This window comes from Lepus europaeus, chromosome 11 (genome assembly GCF_033115175.1).
Source record: "Lepus europaeus isolate LE1 chromosome 11, mLepTim1.pri, whole genome shotgun sequence".
Lineage (NCBI taxonomy): Eukaryota > Metazoa > Chordata > Mammalia > Lagomorpha > Leporidae > Lepus > Lepus europaeus.
Genome location: NC_084837.1, coordinates 58,196,490 through 58,211,150, shown reverse-complemented (window position 1 = coordinate 58,211,150; position 14,661 = coordinate 58,196,490).

Below are 14,661 nucleotides of genomic sequence, written 5' to 3'. Positions count from 1 at the left end.
CATGAAAGGATAGTCATTCATAATTTTGAAAATTAGGAAAATAATTAGAAGTATATAACAATATAGAATTTGTAACATAAATTGTGCCATACATAAGTAAAAACTGGAACTATATACTATATAGTTGGACTTTGGTGGGAAAACATATTTATGTAAAATACTTAGAAAAAAATTGGAAACATATATCAAAATATTCAATGTTTTTCTGAGGGATATATTTCTCTATAATTATTTATAATTATTAATTTGATAGTAAAATATACATGGTATGGACAGTTTTTTAAATGCCAGTGGTGATATACAAACAAATACAAAATATATAATTTTTATGAGAAAAAAAATTTGAAATTTATCTCTCATACAGAGGAATTTCTTTCTGGAGGTTCTGTAGCCTGAGTTCAGTAAGAATGCTCCTGTTTTCAACGGGAATCAAAGAAGTATACCATCAAGGAGACAGCCCTTTCCGAGAAAAGAATCTCTATTTTTAACCTTCCAAGTCTGTCCCCCGTGTTTTATTTTAGTACCTTTGAAGATTAGAGATTTTAATTGTATGACTTGTGGGTGCAGTTTTTCTTCCAACAGCTGTGTTTATGGTATAGCATCTATTAGCTGCTTATATGCCAACGTTTAAAAGCATTCTGATGGATAATACTCAGCAAGGGATTAATCTTTTCCAGCATCACCCTCTTGACCTGCAAATGTACATTAACAGGGGGTATAATGCCTACTCTGACATTTGTTTGCAATGGATCCAAACATATTCTGGGATGCATATTCAGGTTTCCTGGCATTGAGACAGACTGGCCAGTCAGCACTAAGACATATAGTTCCCATATGCCAAGATGAGGAAAACTAGGGCTTATTGTTCCATTGAGCTTTGTATTGTGTATTTTCAAGTTACCCTTTCTCTGGCTTTGTTGTACATCAACCGCACCACTTAAAATACAATGAAGGTCATAGGGTGAATAATATGCAGTAAGAGCAGGTTTGGATCTCATCTCATACATTCTCTGCACATCATTTAGTCAGGAGCACCCTAAAATACAAGCAAGTAGAGAGTTGCCTCTGAGGACCTTCCCTACTTCTCCACCTACCAGCTTCTCTCATCTGAAATTCTAGCTTCAAATCCTGTCCTGATCATCTACTGGCTGTATGACAGTGGGTAGATTGCTTAGTGTTTGGATGCTCTGTAATGGGTATGATATTCCTGTATCATAGGGGTTTGAGGGAGACAAATAAATCACACATATACCCCAGCATAGTTCTGGAGCATAACTACTGCCCTATACATGTTTATTGAAACAAAATAACCTGTTATATTTTGAGATTGATTATTTTGAGTCATGAAGAAGTGTTTTGTGTTGGTTTTGCTTTCCTTATTCAGATAAAATAGCTGACATTTAATTTGGATTACTTGATAGCTTCCTGAAACTAATAAAATCCACTGAAGAAGGGTCACAAAATAAGTATGTAAGAGGTTCATAAAAGAAAATCCCTCTCTAGTCAATAATTTGATTATTTGCCATCAATTAATTTTCTTACCTTGGGTAATTTTCTTTACTAATGTTTCTTATAAATATCAGCAATAAACTTTGTCTGATAAATAGTTTATATCATTTTATTTGTAGGTGGCTAATTTCTTGGACCACAGGCAATTTCCATCTCTTTATATTAAACAATTCAAAGCAAGATGCTAGTATAAACAACATTAAGACTTTAAGTCAACATGTAATAGTTCTTCCTACCCTTTATCAGTTTTGGGGTTTGAGCTTGACGTTCTTACTTATGAGATAGAAAGAGAATGGAATAAGCACAAATCTTGAACATTCAGATCTTAGATCAGATCTTGTTGTGTCACTTTATTAGGTGGGTGATTTGAGGCAAGCGACCAATTTTGACAGCCTCTGTTTTTTGTCTGTTCAGTGGAGATAATAACAGTTCAGTGAGTATGGTAAGGAATAGATGAGATATGGGGCTATCTTGCTGTTATACCATTATTCACGTTTCAGTGGGAATGCTTTGAGAGGGAAAAGTGACCACTGTGGATTGGGCATGCATGATGAGTGGTGATGGTGCCCTCTGAAGTACTCTAGTTTACTAGTTGGACTAAAAGGAGATTGCAAATGTAAATGTTTATTGTTTTTTTTCTGCTTAGAAATAATTTGAAATTGTTTAGTTATGAGAGGAATTAATATTTCTGTGTAGGTCATTGAACAAGATTGCTTCAATGTGTCAATGCCCTTCAACTGAAGACTATTAAGAGACCTCTAGTTGAACAAAGTGAGTTTATGGGTTCTTTGCAAGGAAGGAGAACACTGAGGAGATCTTCAGGGCCTCTGGGAGTGACAGAGTTAGAAACACCTTCTAGGACCTCAGCCTGTGTTAGGTGGCTTGGGAGCAGCTTCCAGGAAGCAAGGCTGTGCAATGGATTGCATGCTGTCAGGAAGTGGGAATGATTCTGTGACTATCTTTAAAAAACTTCTCTAGAAGGGAAGAGCAATCAAACCAAACTAAAGCAGCAGTTGATTTTATCAGGCAGGCTAGGGTGATGTTTGGCCATTTTTGTGGTTAGGTCTTCTGTAAGACGATATTTAGACTTGATTCATTATCATCTTCTGGTGGCCTTGCTGATTCTTGTGTTCAACAAAATTGTTGATGGCCAACTGCAAGACACTAGGGACTGTGAGCTCCAGGACAACTCCTGACATCACAAACTGATAGTTCCAGGCCACATCCTGGCTGTCAATGACTGCTTTCCTTCTTTGTTTCTCATTTTCAAATGTAAATACTTCGAAGTCAAAGGGGGCATCCCTAACAAGATCTTCCAAGTAAAACTCCAGTCAAAATTATACTGACACCAGGATATCCCAAACTTTATTTAGTACCTGTTATGGGTGGAGTGGGACTTATCTTCCACAAACACATGCAAGATGTTGAAACTCTATATCTTTTAAAAAAAAGATCTATTTTATTTATTTGAAAGGCAGAGTTACAGAGAGGCAGAGGGAGAGCTGGACAGAGAGGTCTTCCATCTGCTGGTTCACTCCCCAAATGGCAGTAACATCTGGAGCTGCACCTATCCAAAGCCAGGAGCCAGGAGCTTCTTCCGGGTCTCCCATGTGGGTACAGGGGCCCAAGGACTTGGGCCATCTTCTACTGCTTTCCCAGGCCTTAGCAGAGACCTGGATCAAAAGTGGAGCAGCTGGGACTCGAACCAGTGTTAATATGGGATGCTGGCACTGCAGGCATCAGCTTTAGCCGTTATGCCTTAATATCGACCCCAAAAGCTCTATATCTTAATGCTTGATGAATTAAGGGCAGAGACTTGATCATGGCATCTGATAGGTAGGTCTAGTGGGAGGTCTTTAAGGACACTGGGGATGTGCCCTCGGAGTATTTCTTGCAAAAGTGTTGATAATTTAAGTTCTAGTCTGGCCTAGCTGTTTCCTCTCTTCCTTTGTGGCTTACTATATGATTCTTTCTTCACACCTGCATGATGAGCTTCCAATAGACACTAGACTAAGGAGCCACTTGATCCTGAACTATAACCTCCAAACCGTAAGCTGAAATAAATCTCGTCTTTCCCAAGAATCTCTTTTTGGGTATTTTAGCTAAGGTAATGGAAATGGACAAAAACAGTGCCATACTGTATAATGATCTACCTAAATATTTTTAACCATCCCTCTTTAAATTATTATGTTTTATAAAGAAACTTTATATCTTTGCTGTAACTCAGTATTAGTATTGCTCAGAATAGGCGATAAATATGAAATCAGAAATCAGAAAATAAGTTATATAAGGCTGTGAGACTGAAGCTTGAATCCATTTTTTGAAGGGACTGACTCAAACATGGAGAGAGATATGAACACTTTTTTTTTTGACAGGCAGAGTGGATAGTGAGAGAGAGAGACAGAGAAAGGTCTTCCTTTTGTCATTGGTTCACCCTCCAATGGCCGCTGCAGCCGGCACGCTGTGGCCAGCGCACCACGCTGATCCGAAGCCAGAAGCCAGGTGCTTCTCCTGGTCTCCCATGCGGGTGCAGGACCTAAGGATTTGGGCCATCCTCCACTGCACTCCCGGGCCACAGCAGAGAGCTGGCCTGTAAGAGGAGCAACCGGGACAGAATCCGGCATCCCGACTGGGACTAGAACTTGGGGTGCCGGTGCCGCAGGCAGAGGATTAGCCTATTGAGCCGCGGCGCCGGCTGAGATATGAACACTTTCACCACTAGGAATTTGCATTTAATATAACTTAAGCATTAAAAAGAAACAAAAACCAAGATTTATTACTATGATAATCAACATTATCTAATGCCAACTCTATATCTATGCTGCACCCCCCCCAAATCACACTATCTAGTTTACTACTATTGCACGTCTCTCACATTTTTTGAAATATAAGTTGTTCATTCTATTTGACAGGCAGAGTCAGACAGTGATAGAGAGAAAGGTCTTCCTTTCATTGGTTCACCCCCCAAATGGCCTCTACGGCTGGCATGCTGCACCAATCTGAAGCAGAAGCCAGGCGCTTCTCCTGGTCTCCCATGTGGGTGCAGGGCCCAAGCACTTGGGCCATCCTCCACTGTCTTCCCGGGCCACAGCAGAGAGCTGGACTGGAAGAGGAGCAACTGGGACAGAATCTGGCACCCCAACCGGGACTAGAACCCGGTGTGCCGGCAGCGCAGGTGGAGGATTAGTCTAGTGAGCCGCGGTGCCAGCCAAGTTGTTCATTCTTAACATATTACTGGCTCTCTTAGTCTAAAACTTCCAGGAAAACATAGCTTTTGATGATTCAGTCCTGCTGCCTTATCAAATATAGTGTGCTTATGTAACTTGAAATTCATTTTATTATACTTCAATTCATTTTATTAATGGTTTAGTGCATATTGTTTTGTCCAGAGAGAATATTGTACATGGTGTGGGGATCTGTATTTTTAATTTATAATAACCCAAAAGTTATCTTTGTTTATAATTGCTCATGCTTCACTTCATTTCTAAAGCAGCAAAATCAAATACTATAGAAGAAAAATCACCGAAGAAACAAGACATTTTGGTCTCCCTCTTCCAGTAACTGTATAATGTCTTGAATATCTCTTGCCTTCATTTTTCTATCACTAAGTGAATATGAAAGTTTCAACCCAACTCAGTTATTGTTGCAAAACTGAAATAATGTGATACATATCTCAGCCTGTCACAGCCCAACCTACACTCTTTATGCAGGACCTGCACCAGGCAGCTCTAAGAACTGTTAGATGTATAAGATCCAGGGATTCCTGCACTCACTTCCATGGCACCTGGGGAAAGTTCTATCCACGGATCCAGCCTGTGGCTGTCAGTGCACAATTACAAGCATAATCTACCCCCCTCCATTGAGACTGGGTAACTACCACTGTGTCCTTCTCTGGGATTTTAGCTGTTCATGCTATTGTTCCCACGGTTACCTATGTTCACCCAATGGGACATAGGGGAGTACCTAGTTGCAGCCCCCTGGCTGCAATTCTGCAGCTGCCATTACCTCTTTACATAACCTTCACATAGCCCTGGGAACCTGGAGAAGGTGCCCTCCATGTCCTATAGCTCTGAGACTGTGACTGTTGGTTTTATAAATCCTGGGGACATCCAGGCTCACCCTATTGAGAACTGGGAAGGCCAGTCTACATTCCAGTGTTCAGACTCATGACTGACAGTGTACAATCCCACACATAACCTTCACTTGCCCAGTGTGACCTAGGTAAGTGCCTTGCACTTCCCCCAGATCTAGAGCTATTGCTGTTGATGACACAGTCTTGGTGTCACCCACACCTATCCAGTATGTCCTGAGAAAGGTCCTGTTCACATCCCACAGTACCATGACTGTCAACGCCACAAGTCCTGGCATTACTCAAACTTGCCTTGTGGGACCTGAAGATGGAGCTCACCTGTGTCCCACAGCACAAAGTATGTGGCTACTACATTAATAAACCCTAGTGTGATTGTCAGTCAACTCTGCAGTGCCTAATGGTACACACATTTGGAAGTACATTATCCTAAGGCAATTCAGTAGAGTGAAGCTTGGGGAGCAGGGAGCACAGAATGGCTGGCAAAGGGGACACCGAGGCACAGTTGTTACTGATCAGCACACATTGAATGCATGTGTTGACACATCACACTGAACCACATAAAATTGTATGATTAAAGTTAGTAGAATTTTAATGCTAAAAGATGATAACAGTAATATTGGGAAGAGAGCTATAATTGTTATATATAATTTTACTTGAGTGGGTGGGGGTATTGTAGATAGAGTGAACTCCCACCTCTGGCTCATGTCCCAATGCCTGCAGCAGCAGTGGCTGGGCAGGCAGCTGCTGGGGATTCAATACTGTTCCCTTATGTGGGTGGCAGGGGCCCAACTAAAGTCATCACTTGTTGCCTCCCTGGGTCTGCATCAGCAGGAAGCCATAGTCCATAGCAGAGCTGGAGCTGAAAACCAGGGACCCCAGTATCAGATGTGGATGGCCCATGTTGTTTGAACCACTAGGTCAAACACCTGCCCTAAGTTTAATTTAGGCATGCTGTAGCCAAATCCCATGTTGGTTTTGTTGTTTTACAGATTGCTTATACCAAACTTCCTAATGTTGCTATAACTATATTTCTATTCCATTATTTCTCATACAGACAAAAAAATTCTTTGGGTGGCATTGAGTATTTTTGAAAATGAGATCAACAATATGTAAATGAAATTTGTATTTGATCCTCAAAAATGTGTATTATTTTTTGACAGGCAGAGTTAGACAGTGAGAGAGAGAGAGGTCTTCCTTTCCGTTGGTTCACTCCCCAAATAGCTACTATGGCTGGCGCGCTGCAGCTGGTGCTCTGCGCCAATCCGAGCCAGGAGCCAGGTGCTTCTCCTGGTCTCCCATGCAGGTGCAGGGCCCAAGCACTTGGGCCATCCTCCACTGCACTCCCGGGCCACAGCAGAGAGCTGGACTGGAAGAGGAGCAACCAGGACAGAATCCAGCACCCCAATGGGGACTAGAACCCCCGGGGTGCCGGTGCCACAGGCAGAGGATTAGCCAAGTGAGCCGTGATGTGTATTTTGAGCAAAGTAACAATTTCTCAATAAAACTGTTAACTAAATAAAAGAGGAGATGGGAAGAGTGTTAGAGTTATAATTTCCTAATAGGATGAATATAATAAAAAGTAATATGTACTCTATAATACTTGGAAGAGAGGTTATTTTGATTTTTTTATTCCTGTTCCTTAATTTTTTTTTGTTTGTTTGTAACAGCCTTTATTGGGAAATTTGAGATTAAAAAAAATACCAGTGCTGCCAGTTTAAGGGGACATTGCAGGGCTGAACTTTTTTTTTTTTTAGCTATTTCTTTTTTTTTTTTAAATTAAACTTTTATTTAATGAATATAAATTTCCAAAGTACAGCTTATGGGTTACAATGGCTTCCCCCTCCCAAAACTTCCCTCCCACCCACAACCCTCCCCTTTCCCACTCCCTCTCCCCTTCCAATCACATCATGATTCATTTTCAATTCTCTTTATATACAGAAGATCAGTTTAGTATAAGGTAACGATTTCAACAGTTTGCCCCCATATAGCAACACAAAGTGAAAAAAAATACTGTTGGAGTACTAGTTATAGCATTAAATAAGAGTGTACAGCACATTAAAGACAGAGATCCTACATAATATTTTTTAAAAATTAATTAATTTTCTATGCCATTTCCAATTTAACACCAGGTTTTTTTTTTCATTTCCAATTATCTTTATATACAGAAGATTGATTCAGTATATAATTAGTAAAGATCTCATCAGTTTGTACCCATGCAGAAACACAAAGTGTAAAAATACTGTTTCAGTACTAGTTATAGCATCACTGCACATTAGACAACACATTAAGGACAGATCTCACATGGGATGTTAAGTACACAGTGACTTCTGTTGCTGACTTAACAATTTGACACTCCTGTTCATGGCGTCAGTAATCTCCCTAGGCTCTAGTCATGAGTTGCCAGGGCTATGGAAGCCTTTAGAGTTCGCTGACTTTGATCTTATTCCGATAGGGTCATAGTCAAAGTGGAAGTTCTCTCCTCCCTTCAGAGAAATGTACCTCCTTCTTTGATGGCCCTGTACTTTCCACTGGGATCTCACTCGCAGAGATCTTTCATTTAGATCTTTTTTTCTTTTCCATGGTATCTTGGCTTTCCATGCCTACAATACTCTCATGGGCTCTTTCAGTTAAAATTTAAACACCTAAGAATAATTGTGTGTTAATTACAGAGTTCAACCACTAGTACTAGAATAACAACAAAAACAACAACAAATACTAAAAAGGATAAAGTATTACATTGTACATCTAGAGTCAGGACAAGAGCTGATCAGTTCATTGTTTCTTATAGTGTCCATTTCACTTCAACAGGTTTCCCCTTTGGTGCTCAGTTGTCGCCTGTTCCTTAAATTTTTAAAAAATGTTATTTATTTGAGAGACAGAGAAATATATAACTCCCTTTTATTGGTTTATTCCAAAAATTTCTGCCACACCTTCAGGCCAGTGACCTGAAACCAGGAGGCAGGAACTCAATCTAGGCCTCTCCAGTGGGTGGTGGCGACCCAAATACTTGAATCATCACCTGCTGACTCTCGGGTTGTGCATGAACAGGAAGCTAGAATCTGGAGTGAAGCTGGAACTTCACCCAGACTCTGATGTGGCTTTATTGCTAAGCCAAACATTTACTCCTTGAAGAGAGGCTTTGGTATACTTTCACTGCAAAGAAATGACAAATATATTAGGTAATCAATGTGTTAATTACATGATATGTTCAATACATAATTTATATATATATATAAAATTATCACCCCTTCCCTAGAAATATGTATAATTATTATGGCAATAAAACAATTTTTATAAAGAAAAATGAGATTTAAAGATAAGTTTAAAAAATGAAGTGATAGGCTAAATAATATCCTCATATAAGAACAAAAAGACCCTCATCGTCTACTTTAGTCAGCATGTATTGAACTCATAGACTTAGAGCCCTAGAAGTTTTCTTTTGATGAAAATCTCCGCAAAGCAGTTTTGATCACTCAATAGTTAATCTTAAGCATGCAACTTTCCATGATCATTTAAACGTTAGTTGTGGACTGAATGCTAAATTGTTTTCCTTTCTTTTGAACTATGAAGGCCTTTTTCCAGATGGTGTCATGTGGCATACTGCTTGTGTTGTAGTTCCTGATGACTTTGAAATCTCATTCCATCAGAGATGCCTCACCACCCCACCAGGGACCCGGAATAGCCAGCCTTCCCATATGTTCCTTCGTCCCTGCACTCTAAGTTCTTTTGCTGCCTTGCCTGCATAACAAATATAAATATGGTTCTGGACCTGGATTTCTCCCAGATGAGCAGACTTCAAAGTAAGTGTGAGGCCTCCAGGAGAAGGCTCTCCTTTTCTCCATCTGTGTGACCATTGCCAGCTATGTGTCTGGTTTCTTTAGTGATTGAGTGATTAAAGAGGTGGCAAAGGGAGGGAGCAAGGGGAGAATCCAAAGAGGTTTGTGATTATCCAGAGCTGAAAGTGAGTGGAGGAAGCAAGACAAAATTAAATTTTCCATCTGGAACAACAAATTAGGTTGAGAATGACAAATTTAGTGCAAGTAGCAGGTTAGCAGTTACATGGCATCAACACATAGACTGAAACTTTGCATGTCATTATTTAACATACTAATACATCACTGTTATTTGCTCGTTACTGGTGGCAGCATCACACTGAAGAACAGATCATTATTTACCTGAGGGCCATGGCAGTGAGTGATGAGGATCATATAATGCAAAAGCTACCTTAGGTTTCTCATGATAGAAATGAAATAAGACTTGTTCTTTTATGCTTGTGTGTAAGTGCAACTTGAGATATTATGGACCAAGGTAGAATGGTCTTTTGTGAGGGCTTTAACATCATTCTCAGCCCGAGTATATAAAATTTATCTGCATTACTCTCCTGGTTCTACTTTTTATTCATTTCTCTTCATCTTTCTTTTTAAAGCTTTTCTCTATTTTTCCCCTTCTTGCCTTTTTTATCTTTATAGTCTCATCCTCTTAGGCTAAGGAGTATTTTCCCATAAATATTGTATTTCTTTTATTCTTAAACATTCAACATGTATTCAGGAGTTTCCCTTCTCAATGCTTGCCAGGTAAGCACCTGTTTTGTGGGCACAGGTTCAGTCATTGGTGTTCCAGCTGTGGCTGTTACATCTAAACTGCTTTTCATCAGAGCATTGCACATAACGGAATCATACGACTGAAGGCTTGCATTAACGTAGTGGTACCTCTTGCTGGAAGAGAGGATAAAGGGAAAAGAGTAACAGGTGATAGAAAAGTTCATCAAACTATCATCTCCTTGTCAGCAGAGCAAGTTAGACTTTCCATGCTGTTTTATAGCAAGGTTCCTGACACACAGAAAGCACCCAGATAGATAATGCTTATTAGAAGAAAGCCATTCACTCTTCATGGAAGATACTCCCTGGCATATTGTGAAATAAGTAAATGAATGAAGGAATGAAGTGAAGAAATAAAAAGCTGCTTTTCATTTTTATTCTCTACCCTTGTTTGAATCTTGACCTCATTTTCATTACATGGAAAATAAGTTGAAGGAATGGTCCCAAGCCCTGCAAAGCAATCTTTTCCTTACTGTTAGCTCTTCAGTAGTGGGGATGTAAGGCCATCTTGTCATTGATTTGGGGAGTGAAGTGACTAGGACTTCTATTTGAGTACAAATGGACATGGTGGAATCTTAAAATCCTCTTTTTCACTCTTTGTACTCTTGTTCATATTTGGCCATAAGAAAAATAGACTAGGAAAAAAAAACATTTTCTAGGACAACATTTCTTTTTACAGCATTCATATCATCACATCAGAACACAGAAGTCAGATTTGCTAAAGTCAGAGTACTAAAGGATTGGGTATAGGATTACTGGGAAAATTAGTCTAGGAGAGCTCATAAAACCAATATTTAATAATTTCTATTCATTTGATTTTGGAATTTGTCTTAAGAGACTATTGAAAAATCTTGCATAGTACATAATGTTGACATTAAGTTAGAATATTAACTGTTTTATCATGCTTTTCTTTTGTGAATCATTTTACTTCAACATGTTTGCAATTTACTAATGGTGTATAACCATTTGTGTACTTTAATTTGTCTGGTCTTATCACCAAGATCATATACAATATAGTTTGTTCAGTATTAATTAATCTAAATTCTTATTGCTATTACTATCAAATTTTAATTAAAATACTTATAATTTTATTTGAAAAAAACCAAGCATGTCAAAACCAAATGATTAGTGGCTTATAAAAAGATTAAAGAAATACATTATTTACTTTGAAAAATACAAATCTCATGTCACTCTCCGAGGATTTATTGACAACAATTTCTGCTAAAACTAATCTTGAAATATAGTTTTTGTTGCAGATAGGTATTTAGGGGACATTTAGCCATATTTGGAGAAAACATTCTTTCTTATTGAAAACTTAAGTTAAAATATAGAACTCCTGAAAAGGAAGTCGTTTGTAGTTTTCTTTAAATTACCTTACTGCATATTTTCAGAGCATGATACTTCGTTTCATAACACATGGGCCTGCTAGCAGCAGAGTCAATGATAAAAGCTGCTTGTAGAAAGCGTGCCCTATGAGTGAGGTATATTAGAGGTAAACATCTGTTCTCTACTTCTGCTATGGAATTCTCGCCAATAGACCATATCTCATAGATGATCTAAACTGCTCATCATTTATTTTATTCTTTTGAAGGTTGATAAGAAGAATGAGACCAAAGTAGCCATAAGAGAAAGTTAGGCTCAGTATTGACTGCTTTTCATCTGTGAATTTTAGTGAATCCAAATTAGCATCCTATTTTCCCCCAATTTTTTTACTTTGGTGAAACCTGAAACATAGTTTTACAGTCATGCTTTTCAGTTCTTTTTAGTTCTTTTCTTATCAACCTATTTAAAATTTTAAAGAGTATGCAGTGTGTATATTTTGTCTCATTAACACTTAACCTGTCTATTTAGTGTTTTGTAAATGTAAGTTAATGTCTAGAAATCTGTTTTGGTCTTTGTTTTTAAATATAAAATTCTCCCCTTGAAACAGATAAATTAACTCCAGGAAGTGCAAATTTCTTAAAATACTAATAAAATCATCACTGTAGATTACAAATGTAGAAGTGTTATAGTATTTGATTTTAAAAAGTGATTATCTACTAGACAATAGGCACTAGAAGAAAATGATTTGGTTAATTCAAATATAGTTTATAATTAAGCTATAGACATATTTCATATACTTTTTTAAAAGGTTTTATTTATTTGAGATGTACAGTTACAGAGAGAGAGAGAGAGAGAAAGGTCTTCCATCCATTGGTTCACTTCCCAAATGGCTGCAACAGCCGGAGCTGGGCTGATCTGAAGCCAGGAGTCAAAGTTCTCCAGGTGTCCCATGTGGGTGCAGGGGCCCAAGCACTTGGACCATCCTCTACTGCTTTCCCAGGCCATAGTAGAGAGCTAGATAGGAATTGGAGCAGCCAGGTCTAGAACCAGCGCCCATATGGGATGTGGGCGCTGCAGATGGAGGATTAACTTACTGCACCACATCACTGGCCCCTCATATACTTCTATTTCTACATATCAGTAGTCAATAAATACTAATCATTCAAAGGTTATATTCATTTTTGAGACATACAAAATCAAACAGTTTCTAAATAGTTGTAATACATTGAATTTGCTTATAGAAACTTTTCTGTAAAACTCACTAAAGGTGGTACATCAACCTGTGTCTGATAAGAAAAAAAAACATATATTACACTAGATGTTTCATCGGAGATCCTGGGTCTCAGCTTCATGGGCTTTTGGAAGGGCTTGTTGGAGAGACTTATAGAGCTGCAGCTCAGCCTCTGACGAAGAGTTGCTTTTCCCGTGGAGCTGCTAGCCTTTGCGGGTGTGCAGGGAAGCTCTTTCTGAAGCCTGGTGCCAGAACAAAGGGCCATTTCCTAGGCAGCTCAGACAGGTCTAACAAGAGAAACAGAAAGGATGAAATTCCTTCTCCATCCTTCATACCCTTCTCTAGTTCCTGTAATCCACCAAACTTAACAAATGAGAGAAAGTTTACGGTAGGCATCACAGAGCAGAGGCTGATAATAGAACAAATGAAACAAGGGACAAGGATTTGAAAAGCCTTAGCTGTTTACCTATTTTGGAATGCAAATAATCACTCTTCTTGAAATTTCATGTAAATTCTTACAAAAAATATAGATTTTCTTAGATTGACACAAAATTTTTTTCTTAACATCATGTATTGAAACCAAAACCCATGGTGCCTCCCTTTGTTCTGCCCCATGACCTATAGGACTCTTTCCTTCCAAGCATTCCTAATCACACATAGTGCTTAGTTTGGTCATGGAAATAAAAACACATCTTTAACCCAAATGCATTCTCAGTTTGATCCAAATAGGTTTTTCACCAATGGGTAGTTGAAACATAGGCTTATAAAATGGAAAATATGGGCTCTCTAATAAAACCTAGTGCTTCAGAATTTTAGTCACTTCCAAAGCCCCAATTCCTGCCAAAGTGATGACATTCAGCTAAGGAGCACACAGGGCTCCTCACTTGGAGTTAGTGGAGAGGCAATCTCGTCTTGCATCACTTTCTCCTTTAGGTTCCAAGAAATTTGAAGACTTTCATTTGTTATTAAAGGAATGCCTCACTATTTTCTCTATGTGTAATATTGTATACATATACAATCCATTTTGCTTACTTGGTTATCTAAAATAAATTTGCCTTCTTGATTGGTTAATGGTTGGTTAGTAGAATAACCAAATCCCAACTTTGTAAATGTAGGTACTTTTGGTGGTGAATATTTATAATCGTGGGTGCAGATGGAAATATTCAGAGAATATGGCAAGCAATGTAAGTCTACAGTAAAGATAGTTGGCTGGGGTGGAAGAAAACATGTTTAAAAATACTCTCAAGCAAAGGTCTGAGATCTGTCACTGGTCATGTACCCTTACTCAAGATTCTATCTAAAGCTAACAAGCCTTAGTATCCTCATTATGGATAACATTATCTACCCATAGAATTTTTGTGAAAATTAAATGAGATTGTGTATGTAAAGGAATTTATTCTAGTACCTGCCATACCAAAAATGCTCTAAAAATATTAGGAAAAAATCCTGGGCCTAAATATAACTATGGTGTCACCATAGTTATTAATTAAATGTGATGAAATTTTCTTCCTTTTAGTCTGTATAAGATATATGGAAACCAAAATCCAGCTTTCTTTCTGCCATGAATTCACAAAATGGTTGTTCTTACTCTGTGAAACTTTTGTCTTTTTAGTTAAAGTGCTTCTTGGATTATTTTGAAGGCTTTTTGGAAAATGTTTTTCTATCTCTTCTTCTCCCTGCCCTCTCAATTTAAGAGAATTTAAGACAGATGTTGGAGAGAAAAATCTAGAAGACAGTGGGCCCAGACACCAAGATCCCTTTAGGTCTAACCATGGCAATCTATATAATACTATATCCTGTCTTTCTTCCCCCACATACGTTTGACCTGAAATCAGTGAAAGAGCAGATAAAGAATTCACCTTAGGGAACATTATTTTATTTTGTCCAACCTACCTCCCTCTTTAGTTTTT